The sequence below is a fragment of the Macrobrachium rosenbergii genome, chromosome 42 (genome assembly GCF_040412425.1).
Source record: "Macrobrachium rosenbergii isolate ZJJX-2024 chromosome 42, ASM4041242v1, whole genome shotgun sequence".
NCBI classification, from domain to species: Eukaryota; Metazoa; Arthropoda; class Malacostraca; order Decapoda; family Palaemonidae; genus Macrobrachium; species Macrobrachium rosenbergii.
In genome coordinates, this window is record NC_089782.1 from 26,183,882 (window position 1) to 26,195,621 (window position 11,740).

At 35.7% G+C, this 11,740-nt stretch overlaps 1 pseudogene; it reads left to right on the forward strand.

Moving 5' to 3' along the window:
* The first annotated feature begins 6,212 nt into the window (after window positions 1–6,212).
* The window catches only part of LOC136827768 (uncharacterized), a 16,872-nt pseudogene continuing 11,344 nt past the window's right edge, over window positions 6,213–11,740 (forward strand).

An 11,740-nucleotide genomic window follows, 5' to 3' on the forward strand; every position in this document is an offset into this window, starting at 1 on the left:
GCCGAGGGAGGCATTTTTGGGTCACAAGGAAATCTGGTATTTCGTAACTTTGTTTCATTAAAAGATTAGATAAAATAAATTAATAATGGAGTGGATGAAAGTGTACAGAATATGAGCTGAAAAGTAAGTTTAATGCATGAATGAAGCATGAATATTCTTGAGAATATTTACGATTTTTTCGTGCATATATGAAAATGTAATTTTTCTGTGTACAATCGGTAACAAAAGGAATAAGCTTGAGAGGTGTATGTAGTAAATTCTTATTTGATTATGTTGTTGATAATGAATAAACGTCGCTGTTAGTGATAATGTTAATTAGACAATAAATTCATGATATATTCATTTACAGTATATGCTTGTTTCCTGATGACTGGTCCGATAGGCTCTTCCCATGCTGCCGAATCCCTGCCGCTTGTTAGAATCTTTCTTTTCTTTCTTTTTCTTTTCTTTTCTTTCTTTCTTTATTTCTTTCTTTCTTTCTTTCTTTTTCTTTCTTTCTTTCTCCTCTTGAAACTCAACAATTTATTGATTCTTATTTGCATCTCTTTTGAACAGAATTGAGGATTCTTGCTGGATTCTCTTCGTAAGATATCTTTCTTAATTCCTGCGTGAATTCCTTCTTTTTATTTTGTATTTTGACGACTCTTTAAGATAGCATCATTTTTTTTTGGGGGGGGTGTATCTTTTGTTTGAGCATTGGATGGTTGTATTTTGAATGTATTCGTTTCTTACAGCTTTAAGTCATATATTGTAAGTGTTTACAGATCTTTTCTTCATTATATGGCCAGATTTCCATAATTTCCCCTTTATATGGTGTCCGTGCGTAAGTGCATAATCCAGTCCTTGTATTGTGTTCATTATTGCAGAATATATGAGTCTATCAGTCGAGAAACATGCCAAGCGCCATCCTGGGCCAAAGTATTTTTTTAATTTAATTTATTATATTTTAAAAATGGCACTTGGCATGTTTCTCGACTGTAAAGCTCATATGGTCATACACATAGGCTACAGAACGCAATGATGAAGATAAAGAATAACAAAGCACAGAGAAGGAAAACGACAGACGTAACCAGTCGCTGTTTACTCACACTCTGAGGACATGGCTATAAATTTCCACGCCTAGGAAATAGACGCTTCACGCGCATCATCACGTTGACGTGCAGTGGCGTAGAATTTCAACGCGGGTTCCTAATGGAATTTAGTGGCCTTATCACAACTCATTTTGTAAGATATTCTCATAATTCCCCGTGGGAAATGCTAATTCGTTGAGCCTAAGAATTTCCTGAACTTGCCAAGTACTTATTTGTTCCTCGGTTTAAGTAGATAATGTTCCGTGGTACTTACTTTGTTTATTGATACACGAGGAATAGATTTTTAAATGTAAACTTTCGTCAGTGACCCGATCCTAAAGCCATTGAAGTCATTCACATGTGATTTGTATCTGACATTTTTTTTTCATTCGCTTTTGATGAAATGATTGTCAAACTCTTATTTATTTAACGCTCATGCACTTCTTCATTTTACACGTTCTTTTAGTTTTCTGTAAAAGAAAACAATTGTGCCGGCTTTGCCTGCCCGACCGCGCTTTTCTGTCCGCCGTCAGATCTTAAAAACTACAGAGGCTAGAGGGCTGCAATTTGGTACGTTGATCAGCCAATCCTCCAATCACTAAACATACCAAAATTGCAGCCCTCAGACTCAGTGGTTTTGCTATTCAAGTTAAGGTTGTTAGCCATGTTCGTGCATCTGGTAACGATATAGGCCAGGCCACCACCGAGCCGTGGTTAAAGTTTCATGGCCCGCGGCTCATATATCATTATGGCCTTGGTTATACGATGTACAGAAAACTCGATTGCTCTGAAGAAACGTCTGCTCATTTTTTTACTTCTTTGAAATGATAGTTCTTGCTTGATCCTCTGTGTAAGATGTATTTCTTAATTCCTGCGTGATTTTCAAATCTGATATATATTTTGATGGCTTCCTTTAGGATAACATCATATTTTTAGTATTACGTTACTTGTAGTATCACATTACTTTTAATATTACATGACTTTTAGCATTTCATTTAAGCGTGAGTTTGTGTGCAAGCAAGGTCCAGAATCAGCATTATCTTTCAGCATTATCAACTGACGCCATCACGATCTGATTAATTCAATTATCATCAAACAAATATACATTTCCTCAGTTAGTCCCATTATTATTGCCTGCCCTATTCTTCAGTTAACTAATAAACGCCATTTTTTCCTCCTATATCTTATTTCACGACAGGTGTCATCATGTCAACCAAGTAGGTCGCTCTGTGCATTCGACCCAGATTCAAAAATGGTGTCACGTGGAAAACATTCTCTCCTCGATGATCTAGGGACTCAAGGTCAAATCTTCCTGGGAGGAGGACCCAGGTAGGTGATCGTCATATTTCTTAAAAATCATTAAGTCAGGCTGTGCTTGTGGGAAATTTTAGCATGGTCTGACAGCTCTCTGGTGTGCTTTTGGTTTGCCTCTACTTAATATTGCTTTCAGAGTTATGCTCTTGGAGGTAAATATTTCGACAGCATTATGTTGATGGCAATAATCCCCAGTGGTAATTTCATGAAAGTACTTATTATGCTTGACGAAGCAAAAAACATAACTATGACTGTCAGTGAAATTCTCTCAGTACTTTCTCGAAACATTCAGTTAACAGACGAGAAACAGCCTGAAAAGTAACTCATCATTTACAAGGTCATAGTCTTCTATGAACTTCCAGGCGACAAACCGTCCAAAACCAGACAGTTTTATTTACACCGTAAATTTTCTGCAAGGAAATGGCGTGCGTTTTCTCTCAGGCAAGGCACACGTGACCTCAGCTCACCTTCGAAGGAAATACTTCAAAGGTGAAGATGACTCCGGGCAATCTTATCTTGAGGAATCGCGTGACGAAATATCAAAGTTCCCTCGCTTCTGGTTGATGCCCTGGTGAGGTTTTCAGGAAAGGGAACTCTACGTCAGAGGGGTTACGAACATTTGTTTCTTGTTAATAAGGAGTCTTCCCATAAAGGGAGCGCCTCCTGGGGAGAGCAAGGCAACGTATGGATACCAAGAGAACAGTTACAGTGGTATTCATCCTCCGATTCCTGAACCAAGAATGAATGAACCTGATGCGGAGAAAGTTTCCACAAAATGTGACTCATCGGGCACGCACATACGAGGGTTATCGGCAGTTCTTTAAAACCCTCATAACATACGAAATTAAACGTTTATGCATGAAAGCAGAAAAGGATGTTTTGCAGCTCGTTAATCATCGTTGTTAAATCTCATGTTATTTATTATAACCTTGCTTGCAAAGTCTCGCTTCCACGATGATCTAGGAAGTAAAGAACTTGTCATCCATATATTTGTACTAGCCCATCTATTGTTAACATTTGATTCATTTCTTCTTTGTTCATTCATTCACTCTTTTTTCAAAAGATTGTATATATATTATATATATATATATATATATATATATGTATGTATGTATGTATGTATATATATGTATGTATATATTAACTTTAATATGTATATATATATTAACTTTATCACATACACAATTGTTCTGTGTATTAGTAGAATTACTAAAAGGACCAGTGTTGGTCCTCTTTAGTAATTATATATATATATATATATATATATATATATATATATATATATATATATATATATATATATATATATATATATATATATATATATATATATATATATATATATATATATATATATATAGTTTAAAATATCATTCTGTATTTAGCAGACAGTATACTGCATATGCGTGTGTGTACGCTCGTGTGTGCATCTTTGCCTGTGTTTGCTTGTATGTATATAAAAATTATCATTGTTATTTGAATTAAACAGCTGATGCACAGAATATCTTTTTTAATCAGACAGCGCGAATTTCCTACACTCTCATTGCAATTGCTTCAATTCTTATATCTTTATCGGGACATCATTGTTGTGTCACTTTCTAAGATATGCAAACAATTTCATTACGTTTTCCCAGTTAATTTTTTATTTCCCCAAAATATTATTAACATATTTACAGTTTAGTAGAAGAAAACTACATTTGCAATTAAGCAGTCTTTTATCTCAGCTCTGAGTCATACCAGTTTTTAAATGACTCACAGCTCCCAAAATTTGTATGAGCCCGTCTGAGATTCGTATAGTTAAACGTCATTAAATAACGGTGGGAAGATTTCTTTGCAAAGCAAATTATCACCATTATTGTCAGAAATAGTAGAATTAGAGGTAATAATGGTAAGTTGCAGTAGTTCGGGTGTTGGTAGAAAAGTAGCAGTAACAGTTCCAGTTCTCGTAGTAGCTTAGTATGTTATTACGATTATTGCAAGAAATATCAGGACACAATCACGTGTAGAACAGAAATCAATTCCTGACTCACATCATGATCGAACCCAAGTCTTTCAATTGAAAACGAGAATTGTGTGGCCTGGTTGGCAGCGGTCTCGTATTTCAATTGAAAGACCTGGGTTCGATCCTGATGTGAGTCAGAAATGTATTTCTGTTACACACGTGATTGTGTGTTGATATTTCTCTCATATTCACTCAGAAATGATCATTCGAATGAAATGCTGTCAATTGGGTCACTGCTGAGTCTGGAAAACACTCTGGTATGCAAGCAGTTAGCATGTTCAGGCAAAGCCTTAGGTGCAGGGGTACTCAGGTTCCAACTTCTTTTATGACTTGTGTGTCCTGGTTGGCAGCGGTCTCGCCTTTCACTGGGTTCGATCCTGATGTGAGTCAGAAATACATTACCATTATTGCCATCATCTCTTACCTATTTTGTCTCATCATTAGGAGAAAAAATACTCCTTGAGCAGGGAATTGGGTTTGGTAACTTGAGCAAATAGACTGAGGTAAGGTACACTATTTGTACTCACCCATATCCGGCTTTAAGATAAAAAGAAAAAGAAAAAATAACATTCATAGAGAAATGCATTTTGTTCCTTTGTTCGCACTAACTTTATGTCCTTCAGTGTTGACTTTTTTTACGTAAAAGTGTAGTTTATTACATTATTACTTTTAATCATCCGTGAAGGAATTTCAACAGAGCGGTTTCTTCCACGAAGATGGGTAATTATGGTATATCAGACCCTTCCTCTGCAAACATGTCAGGTGATGATTATTATCTTTGTAACAGATGCATATGGGGAAAGGAATAATGTGCTAATACTTTAGAATTTCGTGAGTCTCACACACACACGCATAATACAATAATACATATATATATATATATATATATATATATATATATATATATATATATATATATATATATATATATATATATATATATATATATATATATATATATATATATATATTGTATATCAAACATCACAGGGAAGAAATAAACCCTGTTTCCAAGATTGAAAATAATCATATATATATATATATATATATACATATATTATATTTATATTTATATAATATATATATATATATATATATATAATATATATATATATATATTTATATTTATATGTGTGTGTGTGTGTAGGCCTATGTTAAACATCACAGGGAAGAAATGAAAAACCCGTTTCAAGAATATATATATATGTGTGTGTGTGTGTGCCGCATTTAAGAAACGCATGATGTTAATTTTACTTCCTTAATAGATGGCATCATAAATGCCTCAACTTTATTCACGTAACGAAGAAGAGTCGAAAGATCCTGCCAGATCATTGTTATTTGATTGGGAGCAAAGGGTTATTGAAAATAATACTTGAATATTATACATCAGCATACAAGAATACTGCGATTACGTATACGCCATCGGTATGTGAAGAAAGCTAAACGGATACTAGTAGGAAAATAAGATAAAGAGAGAGAGAGGGAGGGGGGGGAGAGAGAAGGAGGGAGAGAGATAGAGAAGAGAGAACAACGGAACTTATGAAACGCGAGGAATGGAATAAAGAGAGCAAGGACTCGACGGTTAACGGATCCAGGCAAGAGAGTGAAAGGCGCCACTTGACTCAGCCGTTAGACCGAGTTTGAACTGAGAGCTCCCTTCCTTCCCTTTGGACGCGACTGCAAATCAACCGAATGATGAGAAGCGTTACAATCCCGCCTCCTCTCGGAATGTACGACCCCGGGGGAACCTTGACTCCCACGATAACGCCCCAGGAAGAAGAAGAAAATTGGAGAAGAAGAAGTATGAGCACATGCATGAGAAGGCTAAAGGTCAGGCTAATCGAAGAAGTCTCTCACACCTGTTGCGTGGGCGGTGTGTCAACGGTGAGGACATAACAGGAGTATATAAGGATGAAATCATCCTTCGGTGATCAAAGTCTTCTTCCGATACCCACATCGACAACATGAAGCTCGTGAGTATCCTTTTCAGGGAGTTAGCCTAGCGCGGCACTGTGATATCGTTCAAGTGTAGCTTTCTCTACGTAACGTAACTTCATTTTAGGGTTATCGTATCCCGGGAAGTCAGTTAGAATGTATTTAAGATGTTGCTTTGACAATCGAAATATGTTCAGGAATATAAAGGCTTATTTTGATAAATTGTCCTTAGTGTCATGGATTAAAATAAGTCTCCTTTCATTTCTACGGTTATTCGAGAAATAGCAAACAAACCTTTTATGAAGGTATGCTTCCAAAGCTTTTCAAAATACTTTTCATATCAGCCAGTATCATTTATTATTTACTATTTATTTTCAATACTGTTAACTGAGGAAACTCATCTGATGAGGAAATTAAGCATAATATAACCCATAGTTTAATATCAGCTTCTTCTAGATCATTTACACCAGCCAAGCTTAGGCTCATATTAGTTATTTTGTTGTTATTTCCTTTGAAAATAAAACTAGAATGAAACAGTTACATCTCCAGGGACTTTATTCAAACGGTGAAAGCGAGTCTGTAAATAAGCAGATGACGTCATTCTAATGAGTTATTACTAAGCTCACCTTGTTCATGTAATTGTCCGTGACAATGTTTCTTTTCGATGAGTCATGAGTCTTTCGAGTCACGAGACTTTCTTGGAAATTTCACTGATGTTTTCGTTACTTAACGCCGTTCGACACAAGTGGTACATGAGATATTGTAATAACGTCTGAAATCATAAATACAAAACATATATGTTGCCACGACAGGTGTTGCATGGATTTTTAAATAAATTCACACGTTTTCAAAAACACACTGGGAGTTCAACTAATTAAAAAAATGTAATGTTTGTGCCATTTTATAAAATGTAAACGGGAAAACTTTATATACCCAGCAGTAGTTATAAGATGATTTAATCTTATAAACCGGCATCACAATAACTTTGGTCATTGACGTAGGAAAAAGTTCTTTGAAAAAATTTTTTCATTATCACACTTAGGTCATAGAACATGAAGTTTTTTCAAGACATACCTTTCATAGCCCCGTAGGGGGCCACTGCCGTCGGTACCCCTCACCAGGTACACTGTAGACATTACTAAAGCTTGCTTGTAGCGACCCTTCGGTCCTTATCTGCACCCACTTGATAGTGTTTTACTTTATCCTTATTCCGCTTCCTTTATTTAATCTTGCTGTCCAACCACTAGAACTCTCACTTCACTGTGTTGAGTGCTGAATAGCTGGAAGCGCACCAGTGCTTGGCTTTATTGCCGAATTTTCATTAATCACATCAAATCATGCCATCCTTACGTACTCATAAATACAGGCAATAAGACCATTAAACAGTCGCAACGGTAGAAGATAATCCATATTTTCACCATAGGCCTAAAGAACCGGACGAATAAACGAAACGAACCTCTTTTAAACACTGAACAGATCATCCTCGCCTGCTTCGCCGCCGTAGCTCTGGCCGCCCCACAGCTGGGTCCAGACCAGAACCTCCGCCAGCGTCCCATCGCCATCCTGAGGGACGAGCGCCAAGATCTGGGCAACGGCGAATTCACCTACACCTTCGAGACCGAGAACGGCATCACCGAGTCCCGCAGGGGATACCGCGGTTCCAAGGATCAGATCAACATGGAGGGAGTCTACAGGTATGAGAGAATGAATGGCATTTGAATCGTGAATTTTATTAGAACGAGATTGCTCAAAGAAGTGAAATTGCAAGGATTATTCTAACTTCCAGTTGCATCGTTTATATTTTGATAATATATGACATTGATGAAAGGATAAAATGAATTTCTATAGATGGGTTCACTTCTAAAGTAAAAGAAAAGTTATCATTTTATCAGATAACCGAAATGATAAGGATAATTCTAGCGTAATACCAATGTCCAGTTGTGTCAGTTATATTTCATTAGCCAATACGAAATTCATAAGAGACAAAATTAATTTCTATGAGTTCACTTCTGAAACGTAAAGAATCCATCATGAAATCGCCCGCGCTTCTTGTGAATTTTCATAGTCACCTCTGAAACTAAGTAATCAAATAGTCAACATTAAAGAATTCAGCATGGACTCATCAGTATTTCTTTTGAAATTTTAAGAACTCACTACTGAGACATAAGGTGATCGAATAATTAAATAACATTGAAGAATCCAGGCTAAAACCATCAGGAGTTCGTGTACACCTGAACGTTTTATATCCGTTTTTGATCACATTGTTTACGTGCCGCCAGCGCACCTCATGTGGTGCACTGTAGGCATTACTTAAGGTTCTTTGCAGCGTCCCTTCGACCCCTAGCTGCAACCCCTTTCATTCCTTTAACTATACCAACGTTCATAGTCTCTTTTTTCCATCTGACTTTCCACCCTCTCCTAACATTTGATTCATATTGCAATTCCCAGGTTTTCCTCCTGTTACACCTCTGAAACCTTTTACTGTCAATTCCCTTTTCAGCGGTGAATGACCTCATAGTCCCAGCGCTTGACCTTTGGCCTAAATTCTACAGTTTATTCTCTATTCTACCGCATTGTTTACTAATCACCGAATTTCGTTTCCACAGATTCCTCTCCCCGACGGCACCATCGTCGAGGTCCGCTACGTCGCCGACGAAAACGGCTTCAACGCCCAGTCCCTCTTCATCCCCACCCCACCCACCCGCCCACGCCATCGAGCAGATACGCTTCGCTGAGGAGCAGCGCGCCCGCGGAGTCACCTGGCCAGATTATTAAAGGACACCATAACGCCGCTGTCTTGTGCCTTCTTGTCGCCTCGCATTTTACCTGTCACGATTTCTTGAATGTAAATAACAATAAAATTGGATTAGGTTGGGTATGGCGTTGTATTTATCCTGAAGAGTCAAGCAGTTACAGGTGATAATATCAAGACTTACTGCCTTTTTTTATCTCTGTTTTGTTATATATATATATGTATATATATATATATATATATATATATATATATATATATATATATATACATAATGTCTATAAATATAAATCTTCATACTCACGAAGACATATATATATATATATATATATATATATATATATATATATATATATATATATATATATATATGTATAAATATAATATATATCGAAGATATATATATATATATATGTATATATATATATATATATATATATATATATATATATATATATATATATATATATATATATATATATAACATTAAGTTGCCAAATGTCCTCTAATATCCAATCTCCTTTCTACCTCAGAAATAAGGTGTGTTTGTGTGTTATATATATATATATATATATATATATATATATATATATATATATATATAAATATACAAATATATATATGTGTGTGTGTGTGTAAAACCGGAGGGGAATTATAGTTGATAAGAAGTTCATCGTCTCACGGGCTCGAACCACAGAACACAGAATAGGCCTGCTGTCACTGAACGTCGTGAGTTCTCGTGTTCGGTGGTTCGGGAGCCCATGAGACGACGAACTTCTTATCAATCAACTATAATTCCCCTTCGGTTTACATATATTATTTCCGAATGGGATATTAAACAACATTTGTAGCTTAAAGCTTGTATATGAATCACGGTGATGTGATAAAAATTCGTTCATATATATATATATATATATATACACACATATATATGCAGTGTTTGTTCGTGTATTCATCATCCTATTATACTTGCTCTAAGTGCAAACACTTATTTTTAGGAGGAATCAGGAGAGGGAATCGTAGAAATGGCTGACTACGCAGATTGGGAGAAGTGTTAGAATAGAGGGACCTTAATACTGAACAAACAAGAGAGAGAGAGTACAGGCTGTATATACACTAGTGTCCATTGCATGACTGATAGGCGTTCTGTGTAGGTGAAGTATATGAAGCGATTATGCTGTGAAAGTTATCGTCGCTGCGGTTATGTAATTATACACACATATATATAATTTAATTCATATCACTGGCTCTTCTAATAACAGAAAATTCACAGGCTCAAGTCATGTAGATAGTTGGGACCGGACTTTACCAAATCATACTTTCCTTCTTTAGACTCTTATAGGGTTTTGCATGTGGCGCTAAAAATGTCAGTAACTTCTGACTGTTATTTTCTGAGACAGTTAATTAAGACCAGACCAGTTACTATTTGTTGAGTGGTCAATTCATTTACTCTCAGGCAGCAGCAAAAACTTATGTAACATTGAAAAAGTCGTGGCTTCGAAGATAAAAGGATTATAATGGACATACCAGTGAATTATATTTATGTAATTTTCAACAATAACAGGAAAGTAATCAGCACCTTAGTGAATCATTTTAATGCAATTTTCGACAATAACGGAAAATAATCAACAACTTAGTGAATCATTTTAATGTAATTTTCGACAATAACAGGAAAATAATCAACACCTTAGTGAATCATTTTAATGTAATTTTCGACAATAATAGGAAAATAATCAACGCCTTAGTGAATAATTTTAATGCAATTTTATCCACTTTATTACCATTTTCACGTGAAATTACATTGCTGTTTTTCTTAGCTTTGATATTATTATTGTTGCTGTACGGACATGACTGTTTGTTGTAATCATGGTTAAACACTGTCGGACTGGAATTGGAAAGTTGTAGTTAATTGGATCTTTTATATAAAGATGCACGCAGCTGAATCAAGAAAGATTTTTTTCTTAATATGGTAGTTGCTTCAGAGACTGAAGTGCCTGTATCTACAATACATATACCTAATATATTGTATTACGTTTTAAAATCTAAATTTTCCATGCAAAAAACTACATTCAAACATTGTGTTAGAGATTCAAAATACAGAACATACGGGCAAATATAAAAAAGCTTCCTTGTGTATAGAAAATGCTAATGCTATTTTAGAGAACAAAACCGTAAGAGAATATTCCCCAGCTCAGTCACTCTTAGAATCGGCCATATTACGAAGTCCCTGTTGGAGAAGTTGACGCTTAGACGACCAATAATGCAGATTGGTTTAAAGCTTTACTTTTGGTGATTCCAAATTAGTGGTTTTCTATTGTGAAAGTTGAGGCATTTTAGATAAAAATGAGTTACAGTAAAAAGAGTGTTAAGTTTGCTAATAGTAAATCCCCCTCCTCCCACCTCACAATCAGGCGCGCGTGCTCGCACACACACACACACACACACACGACCTGAAAGAACACTTTTGTGAACACAATTTATTACCATCAAGATTACTACTGAAATATTGACTTAGAGAGGCGGTTTCTCCATTAATTAAATATTTCATAAGTTAACGTGACAGTTATAAGAAACATGAGGATGAGGCTCCTTTGTTATACGTATTTTACAAAGGAACAGTGTTATCGCACAACTGGTTGCTCCAGGATAAGTAATAAAAGTAACTTT